The sequence below is a fragment of the Hoplias malabaricus genome, chromosome 1 (assembly GCF_029633855.1).
Source record: "Hoplias malabaricus isolate fHopMal1 chromosome 1, fHopMal1.hap1, whole genome shotgun sequence".
Taxonomy (NCBI): Eukaryota; Metazoa; Chordata; class Actinopteri; order Characiformes; family Erythrinidae; genus Hoplias; species Hoplias malabaricus.
Genome location: NC_089800.1, coordinates 74,944,496 through 74,970,814, shown reverse-complemented (window position 1 = coordinate 74,970,814; position 26,319 = coordinate 74,944,496). Strand labels below are relative to the sequence as shown.

General features: G+C 42.2%; 1 protein-coding gene across 1 annotated transcript in view; it reads right to left on the bottom strand.

The window, feature by feature from the left end:
- The window catches only part of LOC136698520 (ryanodine receptor 3-like), a 218,378-nt gene that overhangs the window by 183,483 nt on the left and 8,576 nt on the right, over nt 1-26,319 (bottom strand). The gene's annotated exons all lie outside the window — the stretch shown is intronic.

Sequence of the window (26,319 nt, the reverse complement as noted above, 5' to 3'; positions counted from 1 at the left end):
TAGGAACAGTTTGGGATGGCCCCACCCTTTTCCAACAAGACTGCACACCAGTGCACAAAGCAAGGTCCATAAAGACATGGATGAGTGCTTTGGTGTAGAAGGACTTGACTGGCCTCAACCTGATAAAACAGATTTTGCGAGTCTGACCTCTCAAATGGTAAAAATTCCCATAAACACACTCCTAAACCTTGTGGAACACATTCCCAGAAGAGTTGGAGCTATTATAGCTGCAAAGGGTGGGCTGACATCATATTAAACCCTATGGATTAAGATTGGGCTGTCACTCAAGTGAAGGCAGACAAGCGAATATAATGCATGTTACACAGTACCTGGCTAATGGCTTTACTCCTGTAGCCTACTCCCACTCAAGCTGTGTTATGAGAAGGTTCTTTTACTTTAATGTGTGTCTTTATTAAATCACTGTACACAATCTATTTTTAAAACAGTGTACCTTCATTTAAAATGGCTACATTTCACTCTGAAGAGTAATATGTGCCGTGTTTGGGAAGAGTAAGGACAAGAACAATCCAGCCACACATTTTGGAATTTGAGAGTCTGTGTCTATGACTATGTTGCGCCACACCAAAAAAGAAAAAAGAAAGTGCTGATAGTGCAAGAGATTGTGGTACAATAGCCAGCTGCATCATTTTAATCAGGAAGGGGTACTTTGCAGCATTTTGTAGAGATACAGCTCACAGGTGTGAATCCTCCCTGTAACCAATGCTTTATGTGAGTAAAATAGGCAATGAAACTGGCACTGAGCCTCCAAACATTCTACGAGACAAGTGTGCATGTTCAGCTCTCATTATGTAAGGCCTGTTGGCTATATTTCTTTTCCCACTAGGGGTGTATCAGCACAAGCGATGTTGCAAATGCCCAGTGACTTAAATGACATTAGACATTACATAATTTCTGCAGTTGCTTTCAAAGCCAGAGTGGTCACCGTATTACGGCCAGAGCTAGACTATCAGATAAAAGTGCCATAGCTCACCATGAGGTTCCATTCGAGGATGTTCACACAATGCTAATTTGAGGGTCATTCCTTATTAGCAATATTAGCCTCATAGCTTTGATGCGAAATTAAAAAAGGAAATTTCAGGACCCAGTTAAGGATGATTTACATAAGGGAAAAGAGTGTAAATTTTTTATTTTCCTGTTTAAGGACAGCACCAAAAGGTTATTCTTGTTATTCTAGATAATCTAGGGTGAGCAGATCTGAGATGGTGAAAAAGATGACACGTCTCAGGTAGGTGGGGGGGGGGGGGTGATGAGCTCCCACCCCTCGCTGCCGGTGTATGCTTAGCCGAACCTGTGTGTGCTTTTAGGTCGTTTACACTTTTATTTGGTACACATGGGAAAAAAATGGGAATTTCTTTTTTAATTCATCCGAGAACTTACATTTACGTTTCGGCATAGCTGCACGAGATGAGGATAGGTACATGAGCTTTACCTGACGTAAACAAGGACTACTGACAGAGAAGGTTATCGACCAATAACGGTAGCTCTACAGTCAGACCCTCCAATCAGAAGATTTTAGGCTACTGCACCACGCCCCCTTCTCACTCAAGTGAACCAAACGGAGTAGGGGAGGGCGGGACTAGTTTGTGAACGAAACGCTTCTCGAAATTCTATGTAAGCTCTAGAAAAACTAAATCCCGGACGTTTGTGAAATTCCACCCGGACATTTTTTTTAAGTCTAAAAAAGAGGACATGTCTGGGTAAAAGAGGACGTCTGGTCACACTAAGGTAATTGACTGGGTGGATTGAGCAGGCAGCAGTAAAGCTGCACCACACACCACAACACTGCGATGGCAGCATGCGATTTTAATCCACTACCATAACCAAACATCCCCCCCAATCAAAGGACAGCTGAGTATAACACATACAATAGAATCACTGTGCTGTTGGTTTTCTCTCATGAAAACAATGCAGCTATATAAATATGTACATCTAAGTAAGTTAACTTCCAATGGAATAGTCATGGATTGATATAAACATGGGCAGTTTGTGTTGCAGTCACACAGCTCCAGGGGCCTGGAGGTTGTGGATTCGATTCCCGCTCCGGGTGACTGACTGTGAGGAGTGTGATGTGTTCTCCCTGTGTCTGCGTGAGTTTCCTCTGGGTGCTCCGGTTTCCTCCCACAGTCCAAAAACACACGTTGGTAGGTGGATTGGCGACTCAAAAGTGTCCGTGTGTGTGTGTGTGTCTGTGTTGCCCTGTGAATGATTAGCGCCCCCTCCAGTGTGTATTCCCGCCTTGTGCCCAATGATTCTAGGTAGGCTCTGGACCCACCGCGACCCTGAATTGGATAAGGGTTACAGATAATGAATGAATGAATGATATAAACGTGAGTTGGAGTAGCTTCACCTGCGCTCATGACCTCACTAATGCTGTTGTGGCTGAATGACATCAAATCCTCACAGAGAATAACTATTATTGTGGCAAAGAAAAGAATACCCTCCATAATACCTTCAAATTTAAGTAATGCTGTATGAGGTGGTGTCAAACACCACAAGTATATTTCTCTATAGGCCGGAGATCAGCATGTGGGAGAGGCATACACAGTAAGTAGGAGTATGCCAGGAAGTGAGAGGTTATGGTTAGGGATAGGTTTAGGGTTTGGTTGTACCTCCCATTTGGAGGTACAAGAGGGATGTGAGAGTGAGTACAGCATGGCTTGTCCTGAAAGAAAGAAAGTTGCTGCAGAAAAAAACAAACTTTTTTAAAGCCAAACAGACGAAGCAGTGTGTTCATTCTTCCAGCAGTTGGTTCTCGACCAGCGTGTCTTACATGTTCCAAACACACTGTCTCAATTAAAAGCAGCAATGTGAAGCGAAACTAAATACCACTGCTTTAAAGTCACAGACACACAATTTAGGGATGGACATTTAAATGCACTTTGGTGGTCTCTACCTTCACCAGACATAAGACAGAGCTACAGGCATCTGCTGAACAACACAATGTTTTGCACGTTTTCTTTCACACAGATGGCCATCTGCATAAATAATGATACTGATGTAATATACAGTACATGTGCCCGTTATGCTTAAGATAACAGCCTACAGCACTGCAAATCTCAGTGCAGTAGACCTTGCTAATGTACAATGCGAGTTTAGCTACATGCCCTCAATCATAGACCCTGTGTACTCTCTCATATAAGTGGCTTCTCGAGGCAAGTGAACTTTCAAACATGCTGTACATTGACAGGGAAGCACGTTAAAGGGTTACATTAAAAGCCTAGCACTCTACCTGATGATAAAGCACTTATTTCAGGGCAGTCTGTCTCCAGCTAACGTCTAAGCCTCTGCTGCTATCCTCATTCTGTCAAAGTCATTAAGCAAAACAGTATTTTGTAAACTGAGTTTTTGTATCCCACAAATGAGACCGGAATCAGAGGGAAAATGCTTAAAAGGGACAGAACTTAATGCTACACTGGGGCATTCCTAGGCTAAATCCTGTGTTTTAAATTAGAATCAGAGCATGTGCCGACTCAAAACAACAGGATTTTTCACAGGGAGAGGAAAAAAGGTGGGAAAAAAACAACGAATAGTGATTGTAATGATTCTTTTTTGTTACTTTCAAAAATCACCTTAGAGAATGTAGCTCACTGCAACTCTTTAAACATTATTTTCTCCTATAATTACCCAGAAGGCCTTTGTTTCCACAGGAGGTCCAAATAGTTAGAATATCTGCATTGCGCTGTTCTGCGCTGGACCAAAATTGTAAGCCTAATTATGGTTTGTTTCCTTCAGTTGTTCTGAAGTGTCTAAGAAAACTGTGATGACTGTGACGGAGTATTGTGCTGTAGAGCCAATTAGCAAATCCTTACACGATGAAGCGAATCCAGGAAACTGTGCTGAAGAAACCTGGGGGAGCATGTATGAATCCACGCCAAAACTACTGGAAAGGTTACTCTCTTTGCCCTGAAGCGTTCAGCCGTGCAGTTGAAATAAATGCGCTAGAAAAAAGCGCCTTTACAGAGTTTTACAAAGTAGAGCTTAGACCAATCAGAGGCAATCACACCCTGTAGGAGACAACAACTAAATGACAGTGTGGCATTCTACATTCAGCGTTCTAAATTAAAACCATATCTTCTTCATTGTATTGGTTAAAAAAAGCAGGATTGAGAGGTATTCCACATAGCAGGATTTTAAACCAGATAACTTCATTTAAATGTATCCTTATTTAAATGTGTCTAATACAAAAAGAGCTGAGGGAAATTCCTATTGGACAGCCCTTATCTCAGAGCTTAAGTTATCCAGCTAACTCATAAATCCTTTTTCGTGCAACAGTCTTCTGGATATTCACATAAAGCAGTTGCGATTTAATCTTTGGGGAAAAATAAATATGTATGTGTGTGTGTGTGTGTTTGTTCACTCATTAGTAGAGGCATCTACAAACTTTTGGAAATATATTGCATGTCCCAATGGGCCGTATAATCCAGAGTGGATTGTACTGCTTCACAGACCAATTATGGAGGGCTTTATACCACAGCAGCCAACGCTTGGCACTGGGCATGCTTACATTAGGCTCACAGGCTGCTGCAGAGCTGTTGTAGTAGCAGAGCATTTTCATGGAGATTAAACAAGCTGTGTATGCGCAGCACAACATCTGTGTCAGCAAAGAGTGCACCATAAAGCAGTGTATTTTCTTATAGCCTTATTATAGGCCTATTGTAACCCATTTCCAGATGATTCTGATGCTTTCTGATCAAGCATCCTGGTCGCATTTGAGAGAAGGCAGCAAGTGAAATGTGACAGAGCTTCAGCTCTTTTAGAGCCGTCTCCTGAGGCACAAGAGGTTTTGGTCATTCGGTTTCGACTCAGTCTTAAACATCTTCATCAGTCAAAGCCAAGGTTAAATGCCAAGCCCTGAGGTGCATGCCATGGAGCTGTATGTTCAACAGTACACATGATGAATAGTGTTTATGTGAAGCAAGAGCTGGACGATTCTGCCAAAATTTATATCACAATATAATTTGTCGATACGATATAATGTCGATATAGAAACTAACAATATAAAACTCACCAAAAAACCATAGAGAATGCCCACAAATCTCTGTACCCTCAAACTACTGACAAATTAATTTAAGTCTATGAATCGTCCTTCAAAAACCATATATTTTTTATAAATAAATCCACCTCATTCATTGTAAGTAGAGAAACAATTGTTGCAGTATATTTCTCATTTGTATTTACATTTTAACTGCAGTTTTTCACATTGTCAGGATCAGGAACTTAAATGAACACCACAGACAAGGGACACCTGGACTGATGGTAACCTGGATTACAAATGACGCTGACAAGGAGGCGGAAGAAAGGCGGGACATGGGCGGAGACATGGACAATAACAAACAGAGCCATGTGCCAAGTGAGCACATGGCAGGGAAAACAGACACAGGACAAGGGCGTGACACACATATTATTCTTACAGCAATTTTTACAGCTCTCCTGCTTACAGTGTGTACATGATTTCACATTTAATTTGGCAACTGAAGTCAATCGCTACAGACCTCTGCTTTAGAATATTACTGCCTCTTACTGCCCATTTCCCAGTGTATTACAAAATTGGATCCTAGATGTGTCCATCAAAGAATGCACTAGAAATGTTTTTGCACATGGTAATTAAATTTGCATGAAAGCCAGGGATTTCCTTTCTGGGATGAAAGAGAGATGTTTTCAAAGTGTGTTAGCACAGCCAAGCCCTAGTCATCCAGAGTCAAAGGTACTTTCTTTGATTTAAAAACAACACAGTGGGAATCCTGTTGATGACATGGTTTTAAAGCTGAATTACTATAGTGTCGATACAGAACCTAGCAATCGAGCAGCAACAAAACTAGGCTCTGAGGATCTAACACCTGTTTGTAAACAATCAGCATGTACAGTACTGTGCAAACCAGAGATTATGAGATTTAAAAAGCTATTTATCTGAGCAGTAAATGTTTATCTGCTAAAAAACAAACAAACAACAAATAAAAAATAATGCCCAACATTACAATAAAACCATTCATTATTCATTCATTATCTGTAACCGCTTATCCAATTCAGGGTCGCGGTGGGTCCAGAGCCTACCTGGAATCATTGGGCGCAAGGCGGGAATACACCCTGGAGGGGGCGCCAGTCCTTCACAGGGCAACACAGACACACACACACATTCACTCACACCTACGGACACTTTTAAGTCGCCAATCCACCTACCAATTTGTTTTTTTGGACTGTGGGAGGAAACCGGAACACCCGGAGGAAACCCACTCGGACACGGGGAGAACACACCAACTCCTCACAGACAGTCACCCGGAGCGGGAATCGAACTCACAACCTCTAGGTCCCTGGAGCTGTGTGACTGAGACACTACCTGCTGCGCCACCATGCCACCCCACATCAAAATTTATTATTTAAAATTTAATGTGGCCACAATGAACATTTTCTCCATTTTGGATCCCATCTGAGTCACCAAATTCAATTTGGAAAAAAAAATGTTTGTCCCAGGTTTCTGCATAATCACAGCAAATGAATGTGCTTAACTGTGCCCCTGTGCACAAAGTGTGGTCAATAAAAACATGGCGTGTTGAATCTTGTGTGAGGTACCCTTTGTCCGCTGCACTGGGCCTTGACCTCAACTCCATTCAACGCCTATGAGATAAACTGGAGCATTGCATTCGGACCAGGCCTACTTGCCCGGTCAGTGCCTGGCCTCACAAATGCACACATATTCCCAAAGGCACACTTACAAATCTTATGTAAATCCTCCCCAGGAGAATGCTATCTGCAGAAAGTAAAGGACATGGTTTTGTTCCAGCTTCTGTTCCTACAGCATGCAACTGCTTGATTGACTGGTGACTCAACTGCTTAAGGATACGTTCATCTCTGTCATCATTCCTATCACCATGCACATGCAGAATGGTCTGATCAGCTCATGTGACAGATATCTGTATTTAAGTAAGGGCCTCCGTCTGCACATCTTGAGTCAAAGCCAAGACACCTCATGCTTCGACTGCAAAGTGATACAAGGAACAGAGGAGCCATGTGAGAAACAACTAACTCACACCATCACGGTCTATCTATAGTACAAGGAGATAACTTGAATGATTGTGTGCTGAACTTATACAAAGACACTGCTATATTTGACACAGTAACCTTTGAGCAAAAGTGCTGAGCAGGTTAAACTACACCCAAAACACTGACCTCAAAATAAGGTCACAGAGCTTCTATGCAAAGGAAGCCTGTGGGCATTTGAGGCCTAAAGCTTCTATACACCTAGGTTACAATGTATCTGCTAGCTCCGGGTTAAATTTAAAGATTATTTATTTTCAGCTTTAATTCACCAGTTCTTCAGAGGCTCTATTAGGGCAACAAATAAGTAGCATAGCTCATTTTTACTTAATGTTTAGGACATGTGTCCTCTGCTTTGGGGTCCAGTGGTGGCATGCTCTACGCCACTGCATCTGACACTTTGCATTTCGCATGGTGATGTAAGCCTTGGATGCAGCTGCTCGGCCATGGAAACCCATTCCATTGTGCTCTCTATGTTCACTGTTTTTCAGCTAATCTCAGGGTCACATGAAGTTTGGAGGTCTGTAGCAATTGACTCTGCAATCCCAGCACTCTGATGATCCTGCCCTGTCATTGGCCTACCACTTTGTGGCTGAGTTGCTGTTGTTCCCAATCACTTCCACTGACATTTGACTATTTAGTAGCAAGGAAATTTCACGACTGGACCACAATGGAATTCACTGAGCTCCTGGAAGCAACCCATTCATCCCATTCAGTTAGTTATGGCACTTTAAACAAGTGTTTAATTAAAGACTCCAGGCTAAGACTACATTTCCAGCAGGTAAAAGTGGCTCAGATCCGATCTGTTCCTTCATATGTGTCACATGAGTGACTGTATGAACAGCAAAAATTGCACTGTATCATACTTTAGATTGGATTTACACATAGACTGGATTTGAGCCACTTTCATATGTGGTAATGAAATGTGATCTGTCGGGATGCAACTATGTCTGAACAGCCTGATCGGAATTCATGTGACTTCATGTCACTCCATGGCTGTGGAGAATGATCCATGGACTCAGGTTCAAAGATTTTTTTTTTTATTTGAGGGGTTTAGGACATGGAAACGGACTGGTTGAAGCATTTTCGTTTTTTGTAAAAAAAATATTGGGAAAGAAACTTCTTAATCCAGGTTACTCTCACTCATTTATGAGAAAATACATCTTGTGGAAATTGGCACTCACTGTATAATATACATAAATATAAGCAAATTGGCTAAAAACAGTGTAACCTTGCTTGGACTATCCTTAGCCTTTTATGGTCAAGGACATGTGCTTTAGACTGGAATACACAGCACACTTTTTCATCAACTGTGGCTCCTCTTTACTACATGCAGGCTTGACCCACATGCGGACAACAAGGGTGGCCACACTGTAACCGAAATAGCTAAGCAGCAGACATGTATTATTAGAAAGTCCCATTAACTGCGGGGGTGGGGGTGGGGGGGCATGTCTATATACCTGCCCAACTGCACTGTCCACTTACCTACATTGTGTCTAGAAGTTTGTAGAAACCCCTCGTTATATATCAATTCAGAAAATGTACAATGCTGATGTTGTGGGACACATTTATTTGCACACACACATTTTGTAAAATCTCCACTGACAAACAAAAAATGTAATGGGATACTCTGGAGCAGCTGAAGGTCACCATACTCAGTGCCATGAGTGGGACAGAGATTTATAAGTGAAGCATTAGAACTGCATTCTAATGGAGTGATAGGGCAACATTAAGTACCATTGGGATGACAACAGAGCAAAAGTGGACAAACTTACTATTAATACCTTTAAAAGCAGAATAGATGTTGGAGAAGTCAGTGTCTTTGTGCACATGGATGGAGTGTAAGTGGATGTGGTGTATAATATATAATACCTAGCCAACTAGTGATTATTTCAGATGACATTAAACCAGGATAAACACTAAAGCAGGCAGTAGCTTCATTCCATACTTTCTTAAAACTCTGTTTTGAAAACTAAGCAGGACATACTGTGTACTTTTAAGACAAATATAGGCCTGACCATTTGAAAAAAAAAAATCTACAGGAAAATACCAAAGCATAAATACTAGAAAGTGTAGCTGAACAGAAATAATAGCTCATATTTTCCAAACCTGTACAGTATTTCAGTGTTGAAGCACACCTTATTTTAGAACAATCTTGACAAACATTAGTCCTACAAAAACTGCCCTGTCGAGCAAGGTAGCTGAAGCCGAGAGCTAGCTGATGAAGTGATTCGTGCAGCTGTTGCTTTGGCAGGTCTGAGAGAAGTCTAACATGACTCACAATGAAGACTAACATAAGAGAGTTGTGCTTTAGGTAGAAGAAGGAAAAAAATAGCTATTTGTTCCTGTGACTCACCATGGAGATGAGGTTAGCCCTAATGGTCATCTGGCTGAGCAGTCCGACTGCTTGTATGCATGTGTGCACACACAAATATATATGTATATATATATATATACACACACACACACACACACAAATCCAGGTCATACTGATTCTACTGTGCTGCACAAAAGAACCATTCAGATTTCAAGATTTTTCATCTAAACAATGCGTGTTAGTCCATTAGTAGAGTAAACACTGTCAAATAAAGTAATTTGAGGCAATGTACTTGGAGTCTCACTTTCAACGTTTCCAGATGACTTTTTATCTGCCGTGAGCAGAGAGCGAGAGCGCGCGAGAGAAAAAGCCTAGCCTTTAAAAAATAGAATTTAATTACCACAGAAGAAATTTGTCTTTGACTATCGCCTCAAAACAAAACACACAACCTAATCTCTCTCTCTCTCCAGGGCCTTGTCAGTTTACATTACAGGAGTATGGTACGTGTGGATGAATAACGAAGCCTGGAAGAGAGAAGGTAACTGCTGTCTTGATTTAGTGGACATCTAAAAACTGCAGTCCACTGTATGGCACAACAGTTCAAAAGTGTTCTGTATAAATGTCTGAAGATAATTGCATCTGTTTATCCATTAATTGACCGTATTGATCATTGTTGTTTGTCATTTCATAGTGGCTTTTTCCTTTCCCTTTTTTATATTTTTTATTTATATTCCCTCTAGCAGCATCTGCTGTTTCCCAGGCTTCCACCATAAAAAGCAATTGGTTCTTAATAAAATGTTCATAATGACATGTTCTTAATTTGACATGTGCCCCTCATTATATTTGCTGAATACCCACCTAGATGATATCTTTGATTTTCAGTTGAGCCAGATTTTTGTTTTATTGGCTTTTATAGCAGAACAGTGTCTGTTTTGGTCTGAATCTACTGAATGAATCTACTTTGGTCTTCTCCGTGAGTTCCATCATTGTCCTTACATTTACATTTACATTTTACATTTATGCATTTGGCAGATGCTTTTATCCAAAGCCACTTACAAAAGAGGATCTAACATTCAAACTACAGCACAATTTATACAAATTACCTTACATTAAGTGCAATATGCCATGAAGTAATAAGTGCATTAAAGAAAGACTTTCAGTGCAAGAGATACTCTCGGAAGAGCTGGGTTTTCAAGGATTTCTTGAATGCGGAGAGGGTTTCTGTTGCTCTGGTAGTGCTTGGAAGCTCGTTCCACCAGCGTGGTACCAGAGATGAGAATAGGAATGGAGAGGGCGGGCGCTAACATATGGTTTTAAGAGTCTATTGAGGTAGATGGGAGCAGAGCCAGTGAATACTCTGAAGGCCATGATTAGTGACTTAAATTTGATGCGAGCAGCTAAGGGTAGCCAATGCAGCTCAACTAATAGGGGCGTGACGTGTGCTCTTTTAGGCTGGTTGAAAACCAGGCGTGCTGCAGCATTCTGGATCATCTGTAGCGGTCCGACAGCACAGGCCGGAAGACCTGTCAAGAGGGCGTAGTATCCTTACGGCTCTCTCAGCTGACGTCCCTCCTTCCCCTTGAGAAGCTAACTTATGACCTCCACCAGAGGTCAGAGAGATTTTGGCGGATATGGTCCCCTATATGGACCTACCTGGAGGGTCTTGGATAGAGTACTTTGGAGACCGTTTTTGTTCCATTAATTAATTAATTAAATTATTAATCTCTATATACTTTTGTGTGATTGCAATGTACAAACCAAGCACACCTGTCAGGAACGCGAGGCGGACTGACGGAGCGGACGCATTCGCTAAAACACAGATAACCTTTAATAATAACTAATAACAAAACAAAGAGACTATTAACAAAAGACAAGAAACGGGGATCCAGGCAGGATAAACAGGACACGGGGAGTTAAACAGGACTAACGGGACAGACAGACTAAAGAACGAAACGACAGAGGAAATACAGCGACAACGTGGAGACTAATAACGGAGAGACTAAATAACTCGACAAACTTGACAAAGAACGAGAGAACAAGAGAACACGACAGACTTGACATGATACAGGGAACAATGACCAACCAACAGGAAGTGCAGGAAAGGGACTTAAATACAAGACACTGACGAGACGCACCTGAGACAGATAACGAGGAGGACGGGTTAACAGATGACACGGACGAGGAGGCGGGACGAGGGCGGAGACAAGGACATAAACAAAACATAGCCATGTGCTAAAAGCACATGGCCGGGGACAACAGACATGACAGGACGAAGGCGTGACAACACCATTGTTTTTCTTGTGAAATTCCGAATAAGTTTGATGTGTCACATGACCCTCTTCCCATTGAAAAAAACAAAAGTTGGATCCAAAATGGCTGACTTCAAAATGGCTGCCATGGTCACCACCCATCTTGAAAAGTTTCCCCCCTCCCATACACTAATGTGCCACAAACAGGAAGTTAATATCACCAACCATTCCCATTTTATTAAGGTGTATCCATATAAATGGCCCACCCTGTACAGTGCTATTAATGTAATTCATGTTCATGTGCAACCTCAATAAAAAAATGTAATACTCCACTGACCACTACATTGGCTCTGCAAAAAAACAACGCTGCCATGTTGAGTGGACAGAAGCTTGCCAAACAGCACAAGTAAGAGAAACCACTTTAACCTTGCAGGGAATTCATATTTCTTTCTGCTCCATCTCTCGCCATGTCTTTTTGTGTGCTCCATCTTTCTCCCTGTGTTTTGTGTCTGTGCGCTCTCTTTCTTCCTGTATTTTCTCAGTATATTTGTTTGCTCTCGCTCTACATTTTTTTTTTCTGTATATGTGTGTGTGTCCTTATGTGTTCTCACTCTCTGTTCTCTGTGTGTAAGCGTGCACTCTCTTTTTATCTGTGTGTTTACTGTTGCCTGTCTTTGTGTTCTCTTTGTGTGTGTGTGTGTGTGTGCAAAGCGGGTTCTCTCTCTCTCTCTCTCTCTCTCCGGGTGTTTTCTGTGTGTTCTTTTTGCCTATTTATGCTCGTCTGTGTGTGAAGTTTTTCCCTGAGTATATTCTCACTCACTCTCCCCTCGATCCTTCTCTCTGTAATTGATAACAATTTACTCACATGTTTAAAAAATCTTGTGCTTTCCATTGTGGGTATGTGACTGAACTGCTCATCAGACGGCTGTATGTCTCCAGCTCAGTGGTGTTGCCAGCCCTATGCCACTTGTTATGAAGCCCTCAGACAATGTTGTGTGTATGCAGTGAGACTGGACAGCCTTTACCACTGGCCTCTTCTGATAGTGATATAAATGCAGAGGAGAAGTCCATTGACCAAACTAGTGATGGGGTGGGAGGGGGTGTCCACTACACTACTAACTGTGAGTCAAAGAGAGAAAGAGCACGTGTGAGCACTGCACATGAATAACTGTCAACCCCAGCAAACAGTGTCTTGTAAGAGACTGTTATCACTCTCAGTCCAAAAGAAGAGAGCTGCTTTGTACCCTGTTTATTTAAATAACTGGTCTGTCTCAGTAACTGGCTGAATGTAATGGAAGATTTTTTTTTAACATTTTTTTTTATATTCAAGAAAGGGCGGCACGGTGGTGCAGCAGGTAGAGACGCAGTCACACAGCTTCAGGGACCTGGAGGTTGTGGGTTCAATTCCTGCTTCAGTTGACTGTCTGTGAGGAGTTTGGTGTGTTCTCCCTGTGTCTGTGTGGGTTTCCTCTGGGTGCTCCGGTTTCCTCCCACTGTCCAAAGACATGTTGTTAGGTGGATTGGAGACTCAAATTTGTCTGTGAGTGTGTGTTGCCCTGTGAAGGACTGGCACCCCCTATGTGGTGTGTTCCTGCATTGCGCCCAGTGATTCCGAGTAGGCTCCAGACCCACCGCGACCCTGAATTGAATAAACGCTTAGAGACAATGAATGAATGAATATTCAAAAAATCTGAACTATTCAAAAATTCTGAAAATGTGTTTTATATGTTTTGTACTGATATGAAATGATTTAAGATATGTATGTACACACACAATAAATAAATATAAACTCATTCATTCATTCATTGTCTGTAGAGCCTTCATCCTGTTCAGGGCTGTGGTGAGTCTGAAGCCTACACAGAATCACTTGGCAGGAGCACACCCTGGACTCGGCCCCAGTCCATAACAGGGCCTCAAACTCACACATTCACTCACACTTCTGGACATCTGGATTAGCCAACTCACCTACTGGCGTGTTTCTGGACAGAGGTAGAAACCCACATAGAGAGTAAACATTTAGTTTACTCCCTCCCAGCTGCTGCTCTAGCAAAATAACACATTGTTTTATCACACACAAAACCTACCAACGTGTGTTTTTGGACCGTGGGAGGAAACCGGAGCACCCGGAGGAAACCCACACGGACACGGGGAGAATACACCAACTCCTCACAGACAGTCACCCGGAGCGGGAATCGAACCCACATCCTCCTGCGTGACTGTGAGACTAAGTGCTGCTCCACCGTGCCGCCCAGAACAAAATCGGACAAATAAATTTTGTTGCAACTTCTTAAATAAACCCCACCCCTGCCAAGCTGATCTACTTGGCACTGTAACTGTTCCTCTGGCTGATGTTTTGTAATATCACTCTATGAAATCAGGTCATAATTTAAGCAAGGTGTTAAATAAGCTGTGAGCTGCATTTTTATCAGTTTTTTAGCCCAATTTATCCATGCTGTTTCACTAAACACTTTACTAGGCACCCATGGTGTAACATTCTACTCTTTTAACTTTGGGAATGTGTAGAAATGGTGCGTTAAAATTAATTCAGTGAAAGAAAACCACATTGTCTATTTTATTTTAAACTCTCCCTTTGTGTGTCCACATCTGATGTGGCTCACATCCATTTAGTTACAGCTTGATTCAGTTCTGTGTGTTTTTTGTGCGTTTATGATTTCTGAAATTGCATTGTGCTTTGATATTGGCAGTTTATGTACAGAGAACGATCACTGGATTAGGAACACCTACCTTGTATCTACACTCATCGCCCATAGCCCTTTGTAGTTCTACAATTACAGGCTGTATTCCACCTGTTTCTCTGCATACTTTCTTATTCCCATATCACCCTGCTCTTCAATGGTCAGGACCCCTACAGACCAGGTATGATTTGGGTGGTGGATCATTCTCAGCGCTAAAGTGACATTAACATTGTGTTGATGTGTCAGTGTGTTGGTATGAGTGGATCAGACACAGCAGGGCTTCTCAAGTTTTAAACACTGTATTCACTCTCTTAGACACACCTACCTCATTGGTCCCCTCGTAGATGTAAAGTCTGTTACGTGTCAACATTTTAGTGGTAATATAACAAGTCAGAGACAGTAGGTCACACAGCTCTGTGTGTGTTGGTCGTCTTCTTGTCCTTCATCAGTGGACACAGGATGCTGTTGGCTGGATTTTTTTGGTTGGTGGACTAAAACATTTGGCCATATTTTGAGACACCACACATAATATGATTGAGAGTCCAAGAGAGCCCACTTTCTGTATAAGTGAGATGGCCCCATCTCCGTGCCCATACAGTGCTAGCCAGCATGGGTTTAAATTGTCTGATGTGACAGACCTGAGCAGTTGCCATTCTCCTCCAGAGTTTTTGACTGTCCAATCATGCTGCGTTAGCGACAGTTCAGAAACAGTCTAGTCTAGCTTCACCGGTTTCTGAGGAAGCGTGTGCTTATCTTCACCCTCTGGTGCTTGGCATTGAGCAAGGTGACCTCATGATTTTCCATGAAGATGATACATGCTATGTGTGCAAAACTGAAACGTTGTCTCCACAGTAGGTGCACCATTCGTTAACGATCAGCAATATCCACAAAGGTTTTAAAAAAACACCAAACACACAACATACACGTTGTCTTTAAGCTCAGAGCTTTCAAAGCTCAGAGGTAGTCCTGGGGCAGGCGCGGCTTTGTTTTCACAACTTATCAAAGAATAAAACCATATATAGACTTCAGTAGAGCACCAGAATATTCCTCTGTGTGTACACTACGAGTCTCACCCACGCAGGTGCAGAAGAAATGCTCCTCAGCATTTCTGCCAAAACACCGGAGGAAATCCCCCGGCCTTTCTGCACAGCAGAAAGATGAAATAAAAGGCCCTCGGATGGGAAAGTGCTACCTTTCCATTTGTCAGTGTTGGTAAAGTGACAAGCTGGAAGATGGCCACTCTCAGCCGTGAGTAAACCTGCTTTAAAACACAGGGGAGCAGAGGGCAAACGACAGTAAACACCAGACCTCCTCCATCACACGAAATGGAAATGAAAAAATAAAAACACCTGATATCAGGAAAAAAAACTACCGTCAAGCATGTGTATTTTGAAGCCCCAAGGGCATGAAAGCTCTTCACTCACCAATCATAGATGCAAACACACACACAACCCAAATTAGCTCTTGGCACTCATGCGCAATGCTTTGATTAAGCTGAACATGAAATATCTCAAACTTGAAAGCCTGCAACTCAAGCTTCATTCATCATCGTTGCCAAAAACTGAGCTAAATGCATCTGGCAATATTTTGCAATACACAAGTGCATATCCAGCTACTTTACAATTGTACATCTCTACAGGAAGAGCCATGTGAACACTGGGTAAACTCCAGCAGTCCTTTATTTTGTACAACTAAGGATACCAGTCCAGTCCAGTGATTTTGTTCTATATCTAAAGGAAAATTTGTCAAAAAACACGATGCACAACCATCGAATTATAGTAGTCTGCCATAAGTTTGTTAATCCTCTATCATCACTTTTGTATGTTTTCTCTGAATTATTGTTATAAGGGACATATTATGCCCCTTTTAAACAAATTAACACAGTTAGCGAGGAGCAGAAGCTTCAATCTCTATGCTAATTGAGTATGTTTTGCTCTATTTAACCTCGTATTTGCACTCTCACAAAAGAAGCATAATTAATCATTTTAATCCATGGTTTTGGCTTAGGCAGAGCACAGAAAACAGACTGTTGTTTTATTTCACAGCGTGGAATAAGCTCCAGATCTTACACTGAAAAAGGTTTGTTTCATAATACTTTAACAGTTTTAAGAAAAAAAACTAAAGTTACCAGTGGTTAAAGGTAGCATTAAGTATATCGTGTACAGGCAGCACGGTCGCACAGCAGAAAGTGTCACAGTCACTGGAGGTTCAAGTCCTGCTCCAAGTGACTGTCTGTGAGGAGTTGGTGTGTTTTCCCTGTGTCCGTGTGGGTTTCCTCCAGGTGCTCTGGTTTCCTCCCACGGTCCAAAAACACCTGCTGGTAGGTGAACTGTTGACTCAGAAGTGTCCATAAGTGTTGAGTGAATGTGTGAGTGTGTGTTGACCTGTGAAGGACTGGCGCCCCCTCCAGGGTGTGTTCCCGTCTTGTGCCCAATGATTCCAGGTAGGCTCTGGACCCACCGCGACCCTGAACTGGATAAGCGCTTACAGATAATGAATGAATGAATGAATATATAGCGTACACCATGTAACGGGGCATGTTGTTGTTTCTGATTAACAATGAATCCTTTAAATACTAAGCAAATAAATTAACTAATGAACATTGATATCCCTAGTGTGTATCTGCATGAGATAAACAGATAGAAAAGGTTAGAGAAGTAGGTGGGTAAGACAGTACAGATTTAGCTCCGACTGCAGCATTCTGGCTGTCTCCAGTCTAGATGCTACTGTAGTGGGAGAGAGCTGCCAAAGCTGCCACACATCTTACACAGATTTTTCTCAATCTCCGAAGAGAACAGGGCACGATGCAAAGATGCCATTAGCCATAAAAGCTGAAACTCCAAAGAGGGAATTACGAACCCTCTAAAACTGTCCAGTCGATTGTATGCCAACAGTGTTTTATTTGACAACAACCTCTGGCAGTGTAATTTTTTTCTTTTTTTGGTGAATCCAGTGCTCCAATTTCCTCAGGAAGGAACATAAAAACAGAATATGTGTCGTCAGCTTCTCTGCTAATGTTCCTCCAGCACTTTGGGTTGGAACTGTGCTCTGGTGTGGCCTTCCCCCTTTACAGCAATGCAGAAATCCCTGCTGCAGGAGTTTCTATCATAGTGTCAGCAGATTCCATTAGTGGCCGTTAGACTAGCGGACAGAGACCTTTGTCTAAAGGAGTGGCAGTGAAACAAGACAAGTGTCTTTTCTTACAAGCGTGGACAGTTTATACAGAGAGTGGAGTGGAGAGCCAAAAGTTTGAATCATTAAAGCCAGGGACATACTTCTTTTCAATAAGCTGTTTTTGGGGGGGTTTTTTACAATTTTTTTTCTGATCACAGTGTAACATTTTTTAAAATTTGTGATAAAATACATGTTATAAAAGCACCAACAGACAAAAAAATTCAACCGATACTAATACAACTCGGACATAAATTGCAGCACCCCACATTTTCGTGTGTTTCAACTCTAGTGCATGTGTTTAAACCTGTCAGAATAATAGTCAATATATTGTCCTAGAAATAATTGGGGGAAAAAAGAAGAATACAGTGGAACCTCTACTAACGAACGCCTATACTAACGAACTTTCCAAGATACGAACCAGGCATTTGAATATTTTTTGCCTCCACCAACGAACCACAACTCAAGAAACGAACCCGAGCCTCCGCCGAGCCGGCGGCTGGAAATGGCCACTGACCCCAATAGGAGAGTCTCCCAGCGCCCAGACTTGAGGGAGCTTTAAGATTAGCAAATTGTAGTTTTAGAAATTTAGCATTCATGTAAATAGCAGACATTGAAATTCGTGCTAAGTTAAGCTGTATGTAGGCTTCATCTCCCCACATTCACCCACCCCCCACCTCCCGTCATACAGCCAGTGCCTGTGTTACTCCTCCAGCCAGTCGTCACGTCTTCAAGGTAGCGATGTGTAACCATTTAAAACTTATTTCTTTTTTATTACTGTTACCACTGTATTTCTTTTTTATTTTTAGTAATGCTATTTTTTTTACTAATTTGAGAATGTTGTAAACATATATCAGTGCAAAAAGGGTGACTTTTGGGGTGGGGACTGGAACGCATTAATTGCTTTTCCGTTATTTTAAATGAGGAAAATTGACTCAAGAAACGAACTTTTCCACTTACGAACCGGGTCACGGAACGCGTCAAGTTCGTAGGTAGAGGTTCCACTGTATTATTCTCACTGTAAGACTGATATAATGATAATAGAACAATACCACTCTTTTTTTTTAGCCAAAAAATATTTAGTGAGCATAATCACTGGAATTTGTGCATTATAATGTGCAAACAAATCGATACAACAGCCCCAGAATAGGGAGACCAGAGAAAACCAGATAACAGAACTGAGAGAATGGCTAAAATATCTGTATGCCTGTATCAAAATGGCCGATACAGAGGTCAGCAAAAATGATTGATAAATGTCCACATAGTGTACAATAGGTCAATAATGTAACTATTGTGACAGCCCTGCATAAGTTTGAGGCCTGAGTGAGTATCTGTGGCCCAGTAATTCATGCCAGTTATCCAGCGCTGTAGCTCCTGTCTCTTTGACTGTGCTCACAGTTTATGATAAAAATACCGTAGCATTCTCACCAATAAAAGAGTTACTAGTGTTTTTTTTTAAGCTGTTGTTTTCACTCATACAGAGCTCTATAACTCCTCCCGCTCTCTCTTTCTCCCACTCTCTTTCCTGCTCACCACACCCCACCCCCAACACACACGCGGCAGTTTCTAACCACGTCCTTACACATTCATTAGAAGATGAACCCAAGTAATGAAACACTAATATAAAACCTGATCTTAATTTGCTCTATACATGCTACAGTGTAATATCAAACTAATTTAAATCAGTGTCACTGGATATCTAGACAGTGCAAGATATTAGAGTGCAAGTGTAGAGTCATATCACACAAACCCATATTCTACCAATACCTTTGCCTATATATCCTAGTTTAGCACCCACATTATGAATTAGGGCTGGGCGGTATAACGATAATAACGTGTATCACGGTATTTTAAAATGTGAACGGTATCTTAAAATAAGGGCGGTATTTATGACCTGTGTGTGGTGTGTCCAATTTCTGTTCTGTGTCTTTAAAAGTTGACTAAATCGTGTCTGAAAACAAATGGAGAAAAGCACAAGCCCAGTAGCTCACCACCACCATCATCATCTTCTTTTCCGCTTTTCCATCTCAGGGTCGCGGTGGCAACAGGGCGAGCAAAGAAGCCCAGACGTCTCTGTCCCTCGCAACATTCACCAATTCCTCCTGGGGGATCCCAAGGCGTTCCCAGGCCAGCCGGGAGATATAATCCCTCCAGCGTGTCCTGGGTCTACCCCGGGGCCTCCTTCCAGTTGGACGTGCCTGGTATACTTCCAGTGGGAGGCGTCCAGGAGGCATCCTGATCAGATGCCTGAACCACCTCAACTGACTCTTCTCAACGCGAAGGAGCAGTGACTCTACTCCGAGCTCCTCCCTAGTCACTGAGCTCCTCACCCGATCATGGAGAGTACGCCCAGAACCGAGACACTTGAACTCCTTCACTTGGGGCAGGTTCTCACCCCTTACCTGAAGGACGCATGCCATCTGTTTCTGGGAGATAAATTTATACACATATACCTTACATTAAGTGCAATATGCCAGGAAGTAATAAGTGCATTAAAGAAAGACTTTCAGTGCAAGAGATACTCTTGGAAGAGTTGGGTTTTCAAGGATTTCTTGAATGCAGAGAGGGTTCCTGTTGCTCTGATAGTGCTTGGAAACTCATTCCACCAGCGTGGTACCAGAGATGAGAATAGCCTCAACTGACCTGTACGGGGGGTTGGCCGTGTTAGTTGGTGCTCCTTTGAGGAACGGAGAGGGCGGGCGCTAACATATGGTTTTAAGAGTCTATTGAGGTAGATGGGAGCAGAACCAGTGAATACTCTGAAGGCCATCATTAGTGATTTAAATTTGATGCGAGCATCTAAGGGTAGCCAATGCAGCTCACCTAATAGGGGCGTGACGTGTGCTCTTTCCTCGACTTTGTGCTCACAGGTATATGGCTTTATCCTCTAAATATGAGTGTGTTTTGAGGCTCAATTCACTGAAAAATCTGCTGTGGTGTGGTAAACCACAAGTGCCCGTTAGCGCCAGATGTGCTTCTAAACAGTGTAGAACCGTCTTATTTCACTTATTTTCAAACTTTTCTGTTCCTTCAGCACCAGTTGCTGAAATTTGCTCTCTCTCTCAGAAACAGGTTTTTATCATCAATATGTGCGTCAGTGTGCACTATCGGGCTGTGATTAGCTAAATTCACTCAACTTTGTGCTCAAAGATATAAGGCTCAGTGCAGTATGACAGATCACCCCCTCCCCACGGTAATACCATGTACAGATATTATTTTGAAACTGTATTACGGGATGAAAAATGTGGATACCAGAACAACATGCTCAAAAATTAAAGAAATCTAATCATTGTGTGTATGTCCAAATGAGTCAGAGTTCCCTAAGTATGTCATTCCTCTGTATGAAGCAGTGACCCCTCTTTTAACCCACTCGTGTACACTTTACCTCTGACTGTAACTTCAATATCTGCTGCTGACCACAGGAGAATGAGTTCCCCTTTTAATTCCTGGCTCCTCTCAAGGCTTCCTCCTTAGAGTCTGAGAGCGCTTCAGCCACTGTCACAAAGACTGGGTAAGATGTCTCACTCATTAAGGGTCTGGTCGATGATTTCACCCTTTTGGGCAATACAAGGTGAGAAAAGCTTTACACAAATGAAGCTCTACACAGATCCATTTCGACCCACCCTTATCATCACCTACACTATAAACCCCACTGCCCCCCAGAGACACACAGCAGAGAGCTCAGCAGTTCCACGCCTCCCTCCCAGCTGCTGCTCTAGCAAAATAACACATTGTTTTATCACACACATCATTGACTCGGCAGCACCGCGGCTCTAATAAAAAGGCCTGATATCTCTTAGCCAGAGCCCGTGGCGAGCAGAAGCCAACACAGAGCTTGTTAAAGTGGCATGAATCTTTTATGAGGCAGGTGATGGGGAAGGGATGGCGTCAGAAGATCCAGATGTCAGGCTTAGGAGAAATTACCAAGCAGTGGGGGCCTCGAAGTCTTGACACAGCGGCTTAGCATGAAAGTAATAAATGGTGCTGAAGAGGCCTAGGTCTGCTGTATACTTAAGTCCACCTATGTCCAGCAAAAAGCAGGTCAGCATTATACTGAATGTGTGAACGATTTGGGGAAAATATGTAACTGCAATTTCTGAATAGCATTTTAACTGTGATTCCCATTACTATTGTTTTCTACCAATTGTGAAAATACTGTACATTTAATTTTAAGTATAAATCAATAAAAAAATAAATAAATTAACATGAGTATTTGGTTAAGGCGGCATGGTGGTGCAGCAGGTAGTGTCGCAGTCACACAGCTCCAGGGGCCTGGAGGTTGTGGGTTCAATTCCCGCTCCGGGTGACTGTCTGTGAGGAGTTGGTGTGTTCTCCCCGTGTCCGCGTGGGTTTCCTCTCACAGTCCAAAAAACACACTTTGGTACGTGGATGGGTGACTCAAAAGTGTTCGTAGGTGTGAGTGTATGTGTGTGTGTGTGTGTCTGTGTTGCCCTGTGAAGGACTGGCGCCCCCTCCAGGGTGTATTCCCGCCTTGCGCCCAATGATTCCAGGTAGGCTCTGGACCCACCGCGACCCTGAATTGGATAAGCGCTTACAGATAATGAATGAATGAATGAATGAATGAAGAGTATTTGGTTGGTGGCGCTGCAGGATTGGTCCTGGGTTGAGTTTGGTGTGTTCTCCGTGTTCACATGGGTTTCAGGGCGCTCCGGTTTCCTCCCATGGTCCAAAAACATGTTGGTAGGTGGATTGGCGACTCAAAAGTCTCCAAAAGTCTTAGGCACCAGACCCACCACAAAGTGGTTACGAGCAATGACTAAATGAACATCACAGGTCTTTCCTGAAGACCCCAGAAAACAGTATTAACTTGTGGAAATCTGTTATGAAATGTCCTCTTAAAGAAAAGAAATATTAAGAGGAAAAATCAGCTGGTAAATTGATCAACAAATAAGAAAACGGCATAATGAGCTGTCTTATTTTAACTACACTATTTATGGAGTTACTGGCTCTCTATAACTGGTCTAAACACCCCTAGTAACAATGTGAACTGTGATATCATTTATTACAGTAGGGATACCATAAATCCAAGAAGCCACGATATTTATGATGGATCCCCTTAAGGGCTTAACCTGAGAAAAAATTAGTTGAGACGCTAAAGTGCGTTAGCCTCTTCCCTACGGAGTGCTATAGTGTGTGTGGGAGGGAGAGAGCACAGCAGACCAAACAGCAGCAGAAGACTGCAGGTGGTGCTTTCTACAGCACCGTTTCTTTGGTAACAGAGCTGTTTTTTTAAATGTCAAGGGTGGGAAAGATCGGCAAGTGCAGGATAATGGAAGAAATTGACATGCTGGAAATATCACACACACACACACACACACACAAAGGCCACTAATTACAGCACAGAACTTGAGTAATGAAGCTAGGATCAGAACTAATAACTATGAGCTAGCACTAAGTTAGAGTTCACCTTGCACTGACAGATGTCTCTATACAGTGAATGTTATCTTGATTTGGATTTGTGTTCTGCAGTTGCTTTTAATGCCAAAAATGTATTTGAAAATGCACTCTAACGGTCGTCTATCCTCATGAGGCAGATTATTGAGCTCAGTGGCTAGTGTTTTTATTGTGATTTTAATTATCGCTTTGGGAGAAGAGCAAAATAGACAGGAGTTGTTCTTGCGTTACATCATGGGATTGCCTTCGCAGCTAAGGAAGGGTTCCATGCTTCCTTAAATTTCATCTAAATTAAGATAGCTTAGTAGAGAGCATAATGAGGTATCTAAGAATTGGGACAGCCTACGTGTCGGAAGTGTGCACAGTGTGAGGTAAAATGCTTTCTATTTAGACATCTCACTAAATTTAGGAACAGATCCGATGTTTCCATTTCCTAGCTCTCCATTCTGTGTTTACAAAACTACAGTGTCTGTAAATGGGTGAAAAACCAAAGGGTATACTAGGTTTTCTCTCTTTCTGCTCATGGCATCTGGAGTTGTTTTGGACAATAGAGAGAACTCCAAACGTTAAAGCACAAACCTAGATGATTTTAGCTCCATAAGTGAGTAATTTTGACTTATTTTTGCTGTTTCGAATCACTTAAGCTGGCAATGTCTCAAAATTCGGGAGGCGGCTAACTGCTTCTGAACGTAAACAAACCAGAGAGAACTGTATTTCCCTACAATCGTAGACGTCCAATTTAAATATGGTTCAGGGGCACCTGATGGTCTTCTCCCAGAAACACAAACTCAAAAGATGTGTGGTACATTTACACTGACCAATTAAAAAAATTAAATAAATCTGATTCACACCAGTTATGCTTATCCCTGCATCTATCCATTGTTTCACTTGACAGCTCTCGAGTTTTTAAAGCCCTCAGTGTCACTGCTCAGTGTGACTGAGTATAGTCCACCAACGTAAAATGTCCAGCCAACAGCGTCCTGTGGGCAATGTCCTGTGACCACAAGGTGGACCAACGAGGTATCCTGCTAACCCGAATGGGCTGTTACAAAGCTAAAATGGATAAATTGTTCTGATGAGTCAAGCTTACTCACTTTTTGTTTACTGAACGGGTGCCATGTTGTCTGGACTACAGAAGAAAAGGACCATGTAGGCTGTTATCAGTGTAAAGTTCAAAATGGCTAACCTTGAATTATGGTTATGCATTTTGAATCAACAAGTCTTCCAGATATCCATGCTTGTTTCAACACATAAATATCAAGCCATATTCTGCACCTGTAACAAAAGCATAGCTACATAATTAGAGAATGTGGGTGTTACGTCTGCCTGCCTCACAGTCCAAATGTGCCTCACTTTGAGTACGTTTCATTTTCATTGCTGTCTGTACTCATATATAAATGTAAACACAACAGTGTAGGTGCCAATGTCTGCTAATGGAAATCCCTGTATAGGTGTGTCCATACTTTATACTGATATATACAATCAGGTAACTCATTTGTTTACTTCTAAACAAATAATACCCACAGGTCTGAATAATTATTCTTGAAATGGTATTTAGAGCGAAATGCTGTAAGAGCAGAAAGCATTTCTGTTTGAACTGCACAAACATGACACAAGACAATCCATCTGACCATTGAGAAAGTCTACCATTGGTTGCAATGAAATTTCTTCATTTAGCAGCAGATCAATAGATAATTAGAGCAGTCTAGCTCTCTGTGTGTTGGCTTAAATCCACAAGTGGCTCATCTGTCAGTCTTGTACTGTGTGTTTATAGAGGGGGAAAAAAGCCTTTCAGCTGAGGTGTACTTGCAGGACAAAACAGTCTTCCTATAGTTAAAAAAAAAATCAGAGAAATGCTAGGAGATATATAATAACACAGATACATCACTAATTCTACAGTTACAAGGTATGTAAGCAAATTAATGCAGAACAGAACAGGAGCGTCCACAAATTACAAGGCTAACAAGTGCTCTCAATATGCTTTGGAAAAAAAACTATACTAATTGATGTGTGCTTTAAAGGAAATCAACCAAAAACATTTGCAGTACATCTCCTTCATCTGGATACGTACGTGTGCTAGCTCTACACTGATAGCAAATGTCTTTCCTTAATAAAACATTATTTTCCTAATCTAAAAGAAAGGCTAGCCAAGATGTTATTAAACAAAACACCTGTTCATATATAAAACAATATTTTGAAGATGACCTCGTTCAATTTCTATTTGAGACCCCTGTCCTACACTAATCCTGACTCACACTCCTACATTCCAGCACTCAGCACAGTATTCCTATTCAATTTCTCAGATAATGCAAAAAATAATTTCCCTGAATGCAGTGAGGGCAATTAAAAGGAGCTGGCTGCAATTACTGAGAACTGGCTTGTAGTTTCCGACCTGGATAATAATGCACACGGGAAAACGTGGAGATCACTCAGGAGATCACTAGTCATCAGATATGCTTCGGTAGGCAGCAGGGTTTTTTTCACCAAAAAACTAGAGAAAAAAAATGTCATTGTAAAGTCATTTAGACACAGGTGCCCTTCCCACACTGGAGTTGAAAACTTGTTCAGGTTTACTGCGGGTGTGTGTCTGTGAGGAGTTGGTGTGTTCTCCCTGTTTCCCCGTGGGTTTCCTCCGGGTGCTCGGGTTTCGTCCCACGGTTCACAAACACACGTTGGTAGGTGGATAGGCAACTAAAAAGTGTCCGTAGGTGTGAGTGAATGTGTGAGTGTGTGTGTTGCCCTGTGAAGGACTGGCGCCCCCTCCAGGGTGTGTTCCTGCCTCACGCCCAGTGATTCCGTGTAGGCTCCGGACCCACCGTGACCATGAACTGGATAAGCGTTACAGACAATGAATGAATGAATTAATTGTACCCCTTGGAACTACACGAGTTACATGGTGCAGTGATTAAAACCTTCCCCTATGAAATGAGACACCTAAAAGAGCAGTGTTTCAACAGTACTCTGCTGCCAGTCTGCAGCAATATCAGAGCTTCTGGACTTTAATGTAGTTAAATTTAGGGCATCATGCCTTCAAAAGCGTTCCACAAGCATATATTATCACCCACTCTTGACTTTCTGTGATATATTGCTGAATTCTGCTCCTCAGTCCTGCCCCTTTTTCCCCAAAAAAAGACAAATGGTGCTTTTCCACGGCACAAAACCTACTTCACTCAACTCGGCTCGGTTCTCTGGCTTTTCTACTAGTCATATCTGGTACCTGGTCTCTGGAACCATGAGATTTGTCAGTCGCCATGAAATGCAGACATCCAGCACAAACATTTTCAAAAAAACGCGTGAATACATCGCCTAACATTACTGTCACCGTTGTTGTGGTTTCCAAAGCCCACTGTTCCCGTTAGAGAGAGGGTTTTGCGACTGCTTACATTTTGCTGGGGAGCCGTGCTAGTGAAAAATCGAC